Source organism: Carcharhinus amblyrhynchos, chromosome 11 (genome assembly GCF_965287045.1).
Source record: "Carcharhinus amblyrhynchos chromosome 11, sCarAmb.v2.hapA, whole genome shotgun sequence".
Classification (NCBI taxonomy): Eukaryota; Metazoa; Chordata; class Chondrichthyes; order Carcharhiniformes; family Carcharhinidae; genus Carcharhinus; species Carcharhinus amblyrhynchos.
The window spans coordinates 80,317,083-80,326,890 of record NC_137334.1 but is presented as its reverse complement, the minus strand read 5'-3'; the positions used below and the strand labels follow the sequence as shown (position 1 = coordinate 80,326,890).

The window sequence follows — 9,808 nt, the reverse complement described above, 5'->3', positions numbered from 1 at the left end:
GTGGTGGTTAGGGGATGTTCACAGTACCTTCATTGTGGTGTTAATGGAAGCCTACTTGTGACACTAATAAATAAACATTAAGCTTTAACATTCAATGTAGAATTGTTGAAATTTGCATATTAAGGATAATCATATGTGCAATAATTCTTCAGAGGCTGGTATCCCTTCACCAGATTCCCTTTATTTACAAACTCAGTTCCTCTCCTAAGAGTGCTTCAGGTACAACGTCAAACCAGAGTATCAGTAACCTTGACACTATATATACAGTAAGAAGTCTCACAACACCGGTGAGCAGTGGCGGATTAACCATTAGGCTGAGTAGGCATAAACATAGGAGCCTGGAAGGGTGGGGGGCTGGAGAGCAAAGAAAATTGGTTTAACACTTTTAAGGGTGAATAAATTTTCATAGCTATACCTTGTGGGTGAATTAATATAACAAATACCTATAAATAGAGGAGCTTCAATCTGTTGATTTACATGCTGTTATCAACACCTTTGTAGACCAAAAAACATGAAAGCTTTTAAAGTACAAATGTAAAGAAAATGAAAAATAAATGAAGAAAAGGGCTTTAATTGATTCATATAACTTTATGATATTATACATTAGTACATTATACGTAGTACAATGAAATAAGTTGTCTAATGTCACTTAAAGTCACTTTATTCTATTCAAAGTAGGATGGGGCAGGGGCCAAGGGGCAAGGTCAGGGGGCCTTACTAAAACTCAGCCTAGGGGTCTGGGTGGTAGTTAATCCACCGCTGCTGGTGAGTCACTTGATGAAGGTGCAGCACTCTGAAAGCACATGATTCTGAATAAACCTGTTGGACTTTAACCTGGTGTTGTGAGATTTATATGTGTCCATCCTAGACCAACACCGGCATCTCCACATTATATACATATATACATGAGGCTCATTGATTGAGCAGGCAATCATTGCCTCAATCAAGGAGCTCATTCACCAGCAGGCCCACCTCATGGACCTCATTGAAGACATTGCAACATGCATCAATTTACATTACTTTGTAAAAAGGTTATTATCTTACAAGTACTCTCCAGTCTGTAATTACATCTGAGTTTGTCTAGTTCATGGACCGTGGCCAGGAAGCAATAAATACTTTTACAGGAAACAGGGTCTTTTTCCAGTTGGCAGGATGCAATTTGTGATGTTTCACAGGGATTAATGCTGGGGCCTCAACTTTTTTACAATTTATATAGTGACACGATTTTTCAGAGCTTTCTTGGCCAGATGAAGCATCAGATCAAACCTGGGATGATGTGTAACGCCTTGGCCTATCAGCTTGGATCTTGGAAAAGTGGTGCTGCCCCAAAGGAAAACTCCTGGAGGCCAGTGTGTTCTCAGTGCCACAAAATAGGCCATTTCAGAGAAAACATTGTTTTCACTGTAAAGACGGAGGCTGAGGGGAGAACAGATAGAGGTCTACAAAATTATGTGAGGCATAGACAGGGTGGATAGTCAGAGGCTTTTTCCCAGGGTGGAAGTGTCAACTACAAGGGGATACTTGTTCAAGGTGAGGGGGAAAGTTTAAGGGAAATGTGTGGGGGAAATTTTTCACACAGAGAGTGTTGGGTATCTGGAACACGCTGCCAGAGGTGGTGGTGGAAGCACGTACATTAGCAACATTTAAGAGGTATCTGGATGGGTACATGAATAGGGAGGGAATACAGGGAAAGAAACTGAGTAAGGGCAAAAGGTCTTTTTGAGTTTAGTTAGGGCATCATGATCGGCACGGGCTTGGCGGGCTGAAGAACCTATTCCTGTGCTGTACTTTTCTTTGTTCTTTGTTCTTTTGTTTGATCAACCCCAGATGAGATGCAGTGCCTCATATTGTCAGCTTGGATCCTGTTTGTCCCTCTCACGGGGACCATGATTTGGATTCAATCTGAATTTTGTTTTTTTGGGGAACAGAGTATATGGATGCTAAATTTGCTGATGATATAAAGATAGGTAGGAAAGTAAGTTGTGACAAGGACATAAGGAGGGTATGAAGGGACATTGATAGGTTAAGTGAGTGGACAAAGATCTGGAAAATGGAGTATAATGTAGGAAAATGAAATTGTCCATTTTGGCAGGTAAAACAAAAAGGAAAAATATTATTTAATTAGTGAGAGATTGCAGAACTCTCAGATTCTGCAGGATCTGGGCGTCCAACATATAAATCACAAAAGGCTAACATGCAGGTACAGCAAGTAATTTGGAAAGCAAATAGAAATTATCATTTATTGTGAAGGGAATTGAATGTAAAATTAGGGACGTTATGCTTCAGTAATAAAACCAGAAAGTGCTGTTTAAGCTCAGTAGATCTGTGGAGAGAGAAATATACAGTTGATGTTTTGAGTCCATATGACACTTCTGCAGAAACATTATATGGACTTGAAATGTTAACTACTTTTCTCTTCACAGATGCTGAAGACCTGCTGGGTGGGATTTTAAGACTGTGCTCACCCCAAGACCAGATAATCATACCCGAGGTTGAAGAATCTTTGCATGGTCCTCTTCCGCCCATTATAATTCCTGTGGTAGACAGGACGGGAACATCTCTGTCTCGATTTCCAGCATCCACAATATGTTGCTTTTATGTGACAGGTTACACTTCAGTTGTACAGGACATTGGTGGGACCACATCTGGATTTTAATGTACAGTATTGGTCTCTTTATTTAAGGTCATGTGTAAATGCATTAGAAACAGTTGAGAAGATTTATTGTTCTAATAACAGGAATGCATGAGTCTTATAAGAAAAGATTGGACGGCTCAGCTTATATCTGCTGGAGTTTAGAAGAGTAATTCATAATAGGTGAGAGAAATTTCAAGTAACCAGGGATTTAAATTAGTAATAAAATACAAACAGTAAGTGAAATGATTACAAGTTAACAGGGGAACAATCTACACGAGGACACATATAAACACAGTAAGAGATTTAACTAAGTATGAGATTTGAACAAGTATTTCTGATTTAATTTTGGGTCTTTAAAAATGCATTTTAGCTATTAATAAATCTGTACACTTTAGCCAAAAGCAGGCTGCTGCAAAGTCTAATTTGGTAAGAGGCATATTGAGATGAACCACATTTTTAGAACAATTAAACTACAGAATGTGTAACTTCTTATCAACAGCAGTTATTAGGAGAAAGTTCCTCTCAGCCCCATTATGAATAGGGTAGTTCATCTTGACCAGATAAAACAGGTCTTCTTTATGAATAGAGTTGTTCATTGTCCAGATAAGGTAGACTTATGAGGTCAAAAGGTAAAATGCAATTGGCCAAAGTATATGACAGGTATTAATTGTAAATTGATTTGTATTGAAAATGACTGGTTCATGACTAACAGGAAATAGGAAAAGCAAACTTGTGAAATGTATAATTGATCTGCCCAATGCATTGTAAACTCAGAATTACATTGGAATGTCTAAGGCCTTCTCAGGTAGAAAGGCATTGGACAGCTCAAAGCTCATTTTCCCATCAATTGTTGGGAGTAAAGATAAGTCTTTAACTGAGACACTGACTTCTGTGAGTCTTTGTACTGGCTGAAGTTTTTGGCAATATCTAGCCTCCAGAGAAACCTACAACAGAGGTGAGTTGATTGGAATAACATCCTGAAGGTTTTTGACAGGGTAGATGTGGAGAGGATGTTTCCTTTTGTCAGAGAATCTAGAACAAGGGATCACTGTTAAAAATAAGAGTTATCATTTAAGACAGAGATGAGATGATTTTGTTTTCCTCTCAGAGGGTAGTAGGTTAGAAACATAGAACCCTACAGTGCAGAAAGAGGCCCTTCGGCCCGTCGACTCTGCACCGACCACAATCCCACCCAACCCCTACCTCCACATATTTTACCTGCTAATATCTCTAACCTACACATCCCAGGACAGTAAGGGGCAATTTTAGCATGGCCAATCAATCTAACCTGCACATCTTTGGACTGTGGGAGGAAACCGGAGCACCCGGAGGAAACCCACGCAGACACGAGGAGAATGTACAAATTCCACACAGACAGTGACCCGAGCCGGGAATCGAACCCAGGTCCCTGGAGCTGTGAAGCAGCAGTGCTAACCACTGTGCTACTGATTGGGTAGTGGAAGCAGAGTTTTTTAAAATATTTTCAAGGCAGAGATAGATAGATTCTTGATAAGCAAGAAGGTGCAAGGTTAGCTGGGATAGTTGAGAGGTCACAGTCACATCAATCGTGATCTTATTGAATGGCTGAGCAAGTTCAAAGGGCCGAGTGATCTACTCCTGCTCCTAACTCGTGTGTTCATATGTTGAAATTTGCATTCAGTATTACCGATCTTTAGCAAGTTCACACTAAAGGTCACCGTGATTTTAATATGAAGTCAGTCAGATAAACTTCTAATTTACTACTGATGATTTCAACTGACACAAGAGAATATTTATAGTCCCAGAGATTGCAGTTTGATTGTGCACACAATGCAGCTTGAAATTAAAATGAATGTAATTCACCAGGTAATTAATTAACTGAATGTAGAGTTATGGTGCACACAACCCAGGGAAATGAAAAGTGCAGTACTTCTGAACAGACAAAGAAAGCATCCTTTCTGGATGTATCACAGCTTGATATGGCTCCTGCTCTGACCAAAACTGCAAGAAACTACAAAGGATCGTGAATGTAGCTCAGTCCATCAAGCAAATCAGCCTCCCATCCATTGACTCTGTCTACATTTGCTGATGCCTCAGAAAAGCAGCCAGCATAATCAAGGGCCCCACGCACCCTGGACGTGCTCTCTTCCAACTTCTTCCATTGGGGAAAAGATACAAATGACTGAGGTCACGTACCAACTGACTCAAGAATGGCTTCTTCCCTGCTGTCAAGAGACTTTGGAATGGACCTAGCTTATATTAAATTGCCCTTTCTCTACAATGTATCTATGTAACACTACATTCTGCACCCTCTCCTTTCCCTCTCTATGTACAGTATGTTTTGTTTGTGTAGTGTGCAAGAGCCAATACTGTTCACTGTATACTAATACATGTGACAATAATAAATCAAATCAAATCAAAACGTGACATGGCATGCAACAGTTACCACTGTTGTTTAAGCTAAGGTCTCCATATTCCCTAGTAATATCCCTTCTCCCTGACCCATCACCCCACGCACACTGTAATTAGCGCCTTTCACGCTCCCCCCCCACACAAGTGTATATACACACACACACACACACACACACACACACGGGTCAGCAATCTAGAAGTAGCCAGTAGGGAGGAGCAGCAGCTCTGACAGTTGGATCCTCAGATTGAATCTGAGCCAATGTGTAACTGCAACCCTGCAGGCAGGAGTTTTAAATGGACTGGAGAAGAAGAATAAAGACTGAGAATGAGACATGAACAGAATCAGGGCACTGGTGATGTGAGGTGCAGTCTTAGAAGAGGGGGATTTGGTGATTCCAAATGCTGTTTCTGCAAACCCAGTTGGTGTTGTGACCCACAATTTGGGAACTCTAGTTACAGCTGGAGTAAGCCATTTGATTTGATTTATTATTGTCACATGTATTAGCATACAGTGAAAGGTATTGTTTCTTGCGCGCTATACAAAGCACACCGTTCATAGAGAAGGAAACGAGAGAGTACAGAATGTAGTGTATAGCTAGGATGTAGAGAAAGATCAACTTAATGCAAGGAAAGTCCATTCAAAAGTCTGACAACAGCAAGGAAGAAGCTGTTCTTGAGTTCGTTGGTATGTGACCTCAGACTTTTGTGTCTTTTTCCCAAAGGAAGAAGGAGAAGAGAGAATGTCCGGGGTGTGTGGGGTCCTTGATTATGCTGGTTGCTTTACCAGTGTGTAGACAGAGTCAATGGATGGGAGACTGGCTTCCATTTGGCTCCTGTGGCTTGGACTACCATTCATTAATCTCATTGCTGATTTTGACCTCAATCTCAACTTCCCACACTATCCCTCTATCTCTTAATTATCTTAGTATGAATTCATCTGTTCACCCCTGTCTGGAACATAAAAAGTGGAAAATTTAAAAAAATGATGTGTTTCTCAATATAAACCACTTACGGCAGGGACATCATTTTAGTTCCCTAATAATTTTAGCAGCAAGCACCTTGCCTAGGCACATGTAAAACAGGTAAATGTACTTAACATATTTGTAACAAATATCTAATCCTGCTCAGTAACTAAGAAAGTGAAGTACACACAACCATCATAAAATGTTTGGACGTTCTGCTTATTCCACTTTACCAATAAATACACAAAAATGTTATAAGTACACACTCAAATTGAGTATGAGCTTACCTTCCCATCAACAGGCTATATTACATATTTTAGTTATTAATCAGAAATGGAATTTTCTGTATCGAGATTCCCAAATTGCAACATGCCTAATGTATTGGATAAATGTTACTGCATTTAGTGTGCAATCCTATGATATTTTTCATATAGTGTGTTAGAAAATGTTATACTTGTGCAAGTCAGTTCCATGAATCAGTGAGCACTCATCAATCAATTAGATGTGGACTACACTACATGGCCAACACTACTTGGAATCTGTTGTGTCCAGGAACAATCTTCCCCCATTCCTAGTCAACTTTGTCTTGGCAATGTTTAAAGTTTATTTATCAGTGTCACAAGCAGGCTTACATTAACATTGCAATGAAGTTACTGTGAAAATCCCCTAATTGTCACACTCCGGCATCTGTTTGGGTACACTGAGAGAGAATTTAGCATGGCCAATGTACCTAACCAGCCTTTCGAACTGTGGGAGGAAATCGGAGCACCCAGAGGAAACCCATGCAGACATGGGGAGAACATGCAAATTCCACATACACAGTGACCCAAGTTGGGAATCGAATCCAGGCCCCTGGCACTGTGAGGCAGCATTGCTAACCACTGTGCCACCATGTCATGCATCCCATGGCTGAATTCTGAAATATTTAGTATGGAACAGGGTTCAAGTCCTGTCCTGTCACAATGCTCAGTGCAAATTTTCAAGTGAATCTGGAAGGCCTGATTTTCTGACAATTTTTAAAATGTAAGTATTTGCAGAATGTTACCTGTCCAAAATAGGAACTGTATTCACTTTAATATGCTGGCAACTTGTTTCAAAATTTCCTTAAATGTTGGGGGTGGGGGGAGGAGGGACGGTAAGAAATTAATCTACTGGCAATGCAGTATCTTTTATTAATTGCAACTCTGCTTTTTAAAATGGGAAGCATCAATAAATGCACTAGGTGACGCTGTGCAAACACATTCGATAGAAAATCAGAGCACAAGAATTAAATGAAGCAGTATTAGCATCAAACATTGAACAATCATTGAGAAAATAGATTTTTAAAAATCTTCGGTCTTAATTAAAACAATGAGCCGTTCAATGAACAGAAAAAGTAATCTTCCTCAGCTATCATTTGAGTCACTTTTTCAAGTCTCAAGTTTTCCTCCGAACTCCGATTTCAGCTCCAGAAATTTACAGACAGACGCTGAGCTCGCATTTGCAGCGCTGTTGCTTCAGAAACTTTCTGTCACACATTACAGAGTCCACGGAAAGTCAGAGTCAAGTACGTGTTAACTTTTCTGCCTCCTTTCCGACTTGGCGTCGTTTGGATTTCACCAGGGAGTCCCATCAGCGGTCAGCCGAGGAGACTCTGAAGCAAGGTGCTGTATGTCCCCTCAAATGGACATGGGGGAAATTCCAAGAATGCAGCTTTGCGAGGAAGGCTTGGGAAGAAAACTGGGCTGCCAGCAGTAGAGAGAGAGAGAGAAACAAGGACAAATCGCGCCCTGTTTTTACAATCAACATTTCTATTTAAAAAAAAACACCGCATTAGCCTATCACAGGACACATTCGTATGGAGCAAGAGCTCCAACATAGGTCAGTTAGGCCGAATGGTTTGTGCTGTATATTCTAGTCATTTGTCAAAATGCCTCGACAAATTATGAAATTTTGCGAAAGATTTTATAATAAATACCCTTCCTGATATGTTGAAGCATTGTATCGAGCCTAATTAAAATTGCATGGTGCATATTTTACTTGTATCAGTAAATGATGAGATATTTTAATCGGATTTCTAAACCTGTTCGTTATTAGGTAGAGGAGAAATGGAACCGACTGGTTGATTGGATGTAGGAATGAGGATTAGAACACACTGTTCAATGTCATAAAGGTTGGGACAATGCTTTAGAATCTGTTATTTGTTATTGTGAGTGGTGTTGCTTTATTATTAGGAATTGTTAAGGACCAGTTCAGAAACTCCAAAGTATTGTATGAAGTTAGCCTCAAACCCAATTTTTACATTTGGTGTTGTTATTAGGGTGAGCGTAAGGTATTTCACTCCAGGTGTAATTCCAGTCACCCACTAGGAAGCTCTTTTCAAAACAAACTTTATTTAAGAACAGTTAGAGCACAACAAAAAGATCACACCAAGACAAATATTAACTGCTGCTGGAGGGTCATCAGCTTGGTGAAGGGTGCTCTTTGGTCTGCCCGGAACTTGCTGATCTTCCAGTGTAAAGATTTTTACTTGACTGAGTGTTGCCGACCGGCACATTTCAAGGTCAAGGACTACATGCTGAGGGACATACTCAAAGTTGGGGCAGCCACTGCAAAGGCACAATGGGGAAAGGTCACTGTTTAAAGCCTTCAACCAAGACAGACCAAGGGGCCAGTAACTATAAAAACCCCTCAGACTGCCTAACTGTGTGCAACTCTGTAAAAACAGCACACAGTGAAATGTGAGGAATGTATACAGTCCGTCGAAGAACTGAAATGTAATGTATTTAATGTCTTGGAATTGAGCACTGTAAAATATTGAAGTTAAGGAATTTGTAAATATGACTGTTTTTGCACTGTTTTAATGATTGGAAATGTTGTTTCAGTAATGGTTTATTTCAGAGTTGTATAAGGCCGGAATCGAACCCGGGTCCATGGTGCTGTGAGGCAGGTGTGCCACTGTGCTGCCCGACCTTGGTTGACTGTCTGTGTGGAGTTTGTACATTCTCCTCTGGGTGCTCCGGTTTCCTCCCACATTCTAAAGATGTGCAGGTTAGGTGCATTGTCTGTGCCAAATTGACCCTCAGTGTCAGGGGGATCAGCAGGGTAAATATGTTGGTTCCACGTATAGGGCCTGGGTGGGATTGATGTTGATGCAGGTTCAATGGGTTGAATGGTCTCATTCTGCATTGTGGGGATTCTGTGTTCTGTGACTGATTTCAAATTCCTGGCCAAGTTTTAATCGTGTTTAATCTTTTGTTTGCTTCTTCCTGATGTCTCTTCTTATGAGCTTGGTTCCTGGGTATTCCACACTGCCATTCTGAATAAGTTCTTTGTGTTAGCAGAGCTAAACGCCAAAAGTTCCTTGGTAACCAGCCAATGAATTGATCAGAAAACCCCAATTGCATTGTTCAATTAGGCCAATCAATTAAAGCCAGACTAGTGTTATTGGTCACTCCAGACCCCATAATATTTAGGCAAGTGCATATTATTTACATTCCAACGCTCAGATAAGAAACACGGGCTCCAAACATCAGTAATGCGGTGTCTGCGGGTGCAGTTGACACCTTCCGCGCTGGTTGGGCACCGCAGGGGCTGGGGTGCATTATCGACCCTAACAATCACATTTTAATTTGATGTTTTCCAGTTTCCTTTGTACTTTGATTTTGTTTGGGCTGCTCCCCCTCCTTTTGGGGAGCTGTCCCTTTTACTTTGTCCTAATTTAACTCGAGTTTGTTTATTTGGTTTGACCTTAAAAGAGGCCAAACATCAGTAAAGAACTCCTCCCTGCCAAGGGCAAGTTGTTACATCTGACATCTTGTGTCCTCTAATAAGTTCCAGG

The 9,808-nt window shown here is 40.6% G+C and overlaps 1 protein-coding gene across 1 annotated transcript in view; it reads left to right on the top strand.

The window, feature by feature from the left end:
- LOC145350218 (high affinity cGMP-specific 3',5'-cyclic phosphodiesterase 9A) overlaps positions 1–9,808 on the top strand; it is a 109,993-nt gene that overhangs the window by 424 nt on the left and 99,761 nt on the right. The gene's annotated exons all lie outside the window — the stretch shown is intronic.